Below are 7,106 nucleotides of genomic sequence, written 5' to 3'. Positions count from 1 at the left end.
CACTCCTTTCATGAAGGAGGCCCAAAAGACTAACCTCATCATAGGTGGCAAATTTGGGATGGAAATTTTGAAGGAGAAGGCGACAACTCTTCTCAAAAAATGGATCAATTTCAATAAATATATGTGCACTCCTTTCATGAAGGAGGCCCAAAAGATTAACCTCATCACGTGTGGCAAATTTGGGATGGAAATTTTGAAGAAGGCGACAACTCTTCTTAGAAAATGGATGGTTGGGATACATGGACTTGCATTTCGGCTGATAGCACATAGCAGACAACCAATTGCCTCATGGCAAGTTGGGGTTGGTCCAGATCAGTGGAGGGAGCTTGACTATATATAGGTCACTCACCTCCTCATTTCATCATCGATTTCAGCATTCTTCAGCTTAGCATTAGCCCCTTCAACCATCAGCAGATCCATGTGGACCAACAATGCCTTGATCATTAGTTAGGGAGAAGGAGAAAAGGAGAAGCATGTCTCTCTCCATCTCCTCATGGAGCTTCTCGAGGTATAGGCTGACATGTTTACCTATTGGAGTGCTTTGAAAGCTAAATATAGTTTCAGGGAATGTTATGCCAGGCAGTGCATGCTCAAAATGGAAAATCCAAGTAGGCTCTTGAAGTTTTTGATGAGATGTAGCAAAAGGAGTAATGCCAAGAAGAGATACTTTTATTTGCATTATCAATGCATGTACTAGCCAAGCAACTCTAGCTGAAGGCAGGTGGGTCCATGAATTCATTATTAAGAACAGTTTTGACCTAGATATTGTGGTGGGAAATGCTTTGATCCATATGTATGGGAAATGTGGAGTCCTTGAGGATGCACAAAGGACTTTTGAGAGAATGAAAAAATGGGATGTGGTATCTTGGACTGCTATGATTTTAGATTATGCCTTCCATGACAAGGTCCGAGAGGTTGTCTAGCTATATTTTAATATGCAAATATTTAGATAAGGTGACTCTCATTGCAGTTCTGGAGGCATGTGCAAGTGCGGCTTTGTTACCTCAAGGCAACTGGTTTCGTTTGCAAATCTCAAAGAGTGGCACCAAGCCAGATATTCTCATGGGAAATGCTCATCGGTATGTATGGAAAATGTTGATGTTTAGACCATGCAAGGGAGGTTTTTGACAAAATGCGAAACACTGTGTGCACCTTACAATTACAAACCTATGGCAATTCTAATTTATAGGCTACCTTGCCTATTCTTTTTAGAATTAACCATGGCCCACAATATCGAGGTGATAACTTAGCACACTCTTTTGTAACCACAGACTTAGAGTGCGAAGGAACTATGAGAAAAACTCTTTCTCCTTCCTTAAATTCTCTAGCAGATCGGTTTTCATCCGCATATGCCTTAGCTCTATCCATAGCTTGGTGGATGTTAGCTCACAAGTGCTAGCATCTCTCGCATCTGAACCACAAAGTTCATGGCACTAGGCACTTTCTGAGGTACTCCAACTATAGTTGGATTCGCTGGTCTATAACCATAGTTTAGCTCAAAAGGACTGAACCCTCTAGAGGAATGTTTTCTATCATTGTAGGCAAATTCTAACAATGGCAACCACTTGTCCCATGTATGTTGCCTCAATGACACATATGCTCTAAGCATATCCTCTTAAGTTTGGTTGATTCTTTCCGTCTGACCATCCGTTTCTGGATGATCCCCACCACTCATTCCCAGCTTAGTCCTTAGTGTCTCAAATACCGTAGTCCAAAAATGACCGGTAAATTTGGCATCCCTGTCTGACACTATGGATTTGGGTAATCCATGCAAACGAAATATATGTCTAATAAACAAATCCACCACATGTGGGGCACTAACAGACTCTCTAGTTGGAATGAAGTGAGCCATCTTGGTAAGACGATCAACCATCACAAGGATAGAATCATATCCCCCTTGTGTCATAGGCAGACCTATAATAAAGTCCATGGAAATGGTCTTCTACCTACCCAGTGGTATTTCCAAGGGCTGTAAAAGTCCGGATGGCTTCACTCGCTCTGCGTTACTTACCTGACACGAAAAACAATGTGTCACATATTCATGAATATGCTTTTTCATCTTTGGCCAAAAGAAATCTCGATTCGCAAGATCATATGTCTTCTCGACTCCTGGATGTCCCGCACATCTATCATGGCATTGTTGAATGACTCTCTGCCTGAGATCATTCTGATTAGGTACTACTACCTTGCCATTTCTTTTCAGCATACCATCCCTTATGGCATATCTTGCATAAGTTTGGCCTTTTTTGGATGCCAGATCATCCTTTTCCTAGGGTTTGAATACATGAGCCTTAGGCCAAAGGCTCTGGACGAGAACTCGTCCTCCTTTTGAGTTTCTCTAATCTCGGTCATTAGAGCACTCTCTAATACCATGAAACTCATATTATGCATAATGCATGACAATGCATCAGCAACTTTATTATCCTTCCCTCTTTGATACCGAATCATCGAGTTAAACTTTTGCATGAGTTCTGCCCACCTAGCTTAGCGGCCTCTCAAGTCATGTTGTTTACAAAAATGTTTCAGAGTATCATGATCAACATCAACATAAAACTCTGACCCATACAAATAATGTCTCCATGTTTTTAGAGCATGGACAACAACATACAACTCTAATTCATGAGTTGGCCAATTTCATTGAGAGGGAGAAAGCTTCTTGCTTTCAAAGGCTACTGGCCTTCCCTCTTGGAGGAGAACTGCTCCTACTGCAATGCCACTTGCATCGGTTTCAAGGAAAAATGGTTTCTGGGGATCAACTATTTTTAACACCGGTCCTAAGACCACAGCTTGTTTTATGGTGTTAAAACTTTCCTATTGATTCTATCCCCATATAAAAGGTACTTTATTTGAGGTCAGATCAGTCAATGGCGATACTATTTTGGAATATCCTTTGATATGCCTTCGATAAAATTGGACAAATCCCAAGAATGATCGCAAAGTAGTCAAACTCTGAGGGATTGGCCAAGTCAGTATCATAGCCACTTTCTTTGGATCCATTTCTAACCCCTCAGGAGTAATTATGAATCCTAAATATTCAAGTCTTACCATATATAGTATAGTTTTCTTTTTATTTACATAAAGACTAGCTTTCCTCAAAGTATTGAACACTTCTTAAGTGTTCGTGATGCTCAGTAATACTTTTACTGAATACTAGAATATCGTCAATAAAGTGAACTACAAACTTTTCAATATACGGACGTAGTAAATCGTTCATAAGCATGACGAATGTAGCTGGAGCATTGGTAAGTCAAAGGGCATTACCAAAAACTCATAATGTCCAAACCTACTTCTAAAAGTGATTTTATGCACATCCTCGGATCTAATACGGATCTGATGGTAGCCACATTTAAGATCTACCTTACTAAAAATTATGGCCCCATGTAATGCATCTAGCAAATCATTGATCTGAGCCATCAGATACCTGTGCTTAATAGTGATATTATTCAATGCTCTGTAATCTATACAAAGGCGAAAAGTATCATCTTTCTTCTTCTTTAATATCACTGGCGAAGCAAAAGGTGAGAAACTTGGTTGACTCTGCCCCAACTTGAGGTATTCTTCTAGTTGTCTTCGCACCTCTGCCTCTTCAGTAAAACTCAACCTATAGGGAGGTCTATTTACAGGTTCTGCCCCCAGGATTAGTTCAATCTTATGCTAAACATTCCGCTCTAGAGGTAACCCATAAGGTAGCTCATGCCTAAAACAATTAGAGAACTCCTCTGCTATTTGATCAGCCAGCTTGGCCATCTCTCCATTTTGAGCAACATCAGTGCTAGCCGAAGAATCATCAATCGGCTCTACCGATGCAGTACAAAGAAACAAAAACTCTTCTTGAGCTTTTCGAATTTCCATTATGGAAAACAACGGTCCTTGAGGTTTATCTTTTTCACCTCGTAAGACATACAGCACATCATTCATCTTGAATTGATAAATGTGCTTTTTCCAATCTATGGCTGGATTCTTCCTATAATGCCAAGCCTTACCCAAGGCTATGTCTGCATGAGCAAGCTTAGTCATTTCAAAATCAAGCTTCTCAGCATAGTCCTGAATTCGAAGCTCCAACTGGGTAACCCTTTGGTCCCATACTTCAGTTAAACTTCCATCTGCCATTCTGATTGTATATGCATAGTCAAATGGGCCAGTCTTTAGTTTCAGCCTCTTTACAAGCTTGTAGTTAATTACAGTCTGCGTTGACAGTGTGTCAAACAAAAAATGACATCATGATTAGCTACTTACCCTTTCATCTTAATTCACTCCATATCATTAAAGGCTGTATACCCCGTTGCTGTGGGCTTTGACAGGATATTATCAGGTGTACTAGTTACTAACTTAGCAACAGACACACATAACAAAACAGGTACTAACCTTTGAGAAGATCTCGTTAGCTGAATCTGCATCTGTTTTACTCTGGGACTTTCCTCCATTTCCATGTCACATTCTGAGACGACCATCTCAGCCATCGTCAGCGATCCTTGTTTTGTGGACAATCTTTCCATTGATGAGGTTGAAGGCATCCAAAACACAAGCCTTCTCTCCTCGCTTTTTCCCTTTACTCTGGGTTCAAAGAAGACTTCACCTAGGCTACCATTGGTGTTACTTTTCTTTTCATTCCAATGGTGATACTTGATTTAGGAGTCTCAACTGGTTTCGCCTACTTGGCTTGACCACTAGGCTGTGAGGCTCTCCCTTTGCTAATCCACTTCTTCTTAAACCCAGTTTTCTTCGGGTATCCATACTAAGTCCCAACCTGCACAAACCCACTTGGTCTGTTCCCTTTTGCATCCTCATAGTTCAGGGCTATTGCAATTGCTTCATCCAGCGTGTTTGCATACTTAGCCCACCCAATCTTCCATCTTGATTCGATCATTCAATCCAAAGATAAAATCTTTTACTTGAATTGACTGAGGTAGAGGTTCATCAACCTTCATTACACTTTCTCTGAACTTATCAGTGTATTCTACCATTGATAAATTTCTCTGACGAAGGTTTTGATACTGATCCCAAGCTTGGGATGTGCTTCTCGTCAAGAGGTAAGAAGTGTTTTCTAAATTCTTTTTTAAACCCCTCCCAAGTAGTGGATGCCACTCCATCTTTCTGTTATTTTATCCACCACCTATCCGCTGCCTCATCAAACATATGGGTGGCCTTGCGGATTTTCTTCATATCATTTCTGATTTCACAAATGGTGAATGCCTTGTCCCATTTGTGTAACCAGGTCTCAATGATATCGGAACTATGGTCAGACATCCTACCAAAATACTTTTCTAGCCTATAATTGGCAATATTAGTCACCTTAGCCCTCCTAGGTTCGACCGTATGAACACTGGACTCAGGTTCCATTGGAATTTACCTTTCTCTTCATGAGATGGTCTAGTAGACATACTATGTACCATTTTCCTGAGCTTAGATTGCCCTACATTTCCTTGTAACTGCTATGCTAAAATCTATTGTAAGGCATCCTCTAACATTGCAATTCTGCCAGATAGTGTATGACCTGCTGGGCACGACACATGCGGGGTCGGTCGGACTCCTGACTCTATGGGATCCATCCTAGAAGCTTCTTCTTCTACTTCCATTTAGGTAAAACACCACCTCAAACTGTATTTACAAACTGTTTTTTAATCTCATAACCACAAAAGTTGTCTAAACATGCGTAACCATCAACTGAAAATAGCTGAGAACCAAGATAAATATCTTTTCCCTATACTAGGGAAATATCTGCAATCTCAAATAACTCAAACACCGAGGGCAAATAAACTAGCATATACCACAACAAAACTTGAAAGGCATACAGAACCCCCTGGTCACTCCAGCACTATTTGTATCTTGAGACCCTTGAGCCCCCACAACTCGGCATATAAACAGGTACTATTGTGAATTCGCTCTTTTGAATCTCACATTACAGGTTCTTGCAAACATAGTGAACTACAATCGAAGGCTAATGTGGTGGCACGAGTTCCTGTACCTTGGGAAAAAGTTTCCTTTAACCTCAACTATGAAATCCTCGTGGTCAATTTGTTACTGAGCAATTGATCATTACGATTGATTGATACGGACTAAAATCAGCCGCTCACAAGCCAACGCTATGGCGGTCTTCACGACTTGAACTCCTGCTCACACGCTGGACTTGCTTGGCATGTTCCAATTTAGATCACGCCTCAGTCACTTTCTTCTCACCTAACACCCGGATCTTCTTTCCAGACGTACACTACAGAGACTTATGTAAATCGATCACAAGATACAAGCTTCTCCTAGTCCATGCACGATCAAGAACAAATCAAATTGTAGTGCCCACGTTCACGATGAAGGCATCAGCCCTAGGCTTAACTACTCTCTACTCATTGTCCTTGCTCCGTAGTAGTTGCAGACCACAAAGATTCTTATATAGAGGCTGAGGGCGTCAAGGCCTGTGCGGCTGGTAACTCTGAAGTTGATATAGTCCTCGTGATGCCAAAGGGCCCTGAAGACACCAAGTTGTAAACCTGTGATAACATCCGGCAACAGGCAACCTTGAGAGCAACGCAACAGGCAATCGCCTCTACACGCTGCTCTCCAGTGACTTCTGATATGACCACCACAGCACACCTCCACACGTTGTCACAGAATCCCAAAAGTAACCACCCGTAAAACTAACATGTGCGTCAGTCTCTGGTGAGTCCTCAATCCAACCCAATCACGACTGCTCTGATACCAAATGACACATGAAAACTTGTTTACTCCTAGCTTTACGTCGAATCATGGGCGCAAGCACGTAGAATCACCTCCCAACCGATCTCGGTGGTAGTAAGCTCTAACTCTCTTGAGAATCATTACGTTGAAGCTCTTGCTTACTAAATTTCCACCAAGCCCCAAAATTCCCTAGATGGATCTAGTATGCCACATGTCTTCATTTTAGGGTCCCTCCTTAATGCATCATTTACCCCTCTCTTGGGATATCAATAAAACCATTTGCCCCTTGGCACATTTCATGCATTTAGGTCCCTTAGCCTTAGATCCACCTAGTCTAGTGCCATGTCACCCACACCAAGGACCTTGACCTTGATTCCTTTTTTATCATTTACATGAAGCCCAAACAAATATAATACAAACATTGATCCTTTAAAGGA

Source organism: Dipteris shenzhenensis, chromosome 23 (genome assembly GCF_047967505.1).
Source record: "Dipteris shenzhenensis isolate YYH24624 ecotype China chromosome 23, Dip_SZ_1.0, whole genome shotgun sequence".
NCBI classification, from domain to species: Eukaryota; Viridiplantae; Streptophyta; class Polypodiopsida; order Gleicheniales; family Dipteridaceae; genus Dipteris; species Dipteris shenzhenensis.
The sequence above is the reverse complement of the archived record's forward strand: the minus strand, read 5'-3'. Positions refer to the sequence as shown.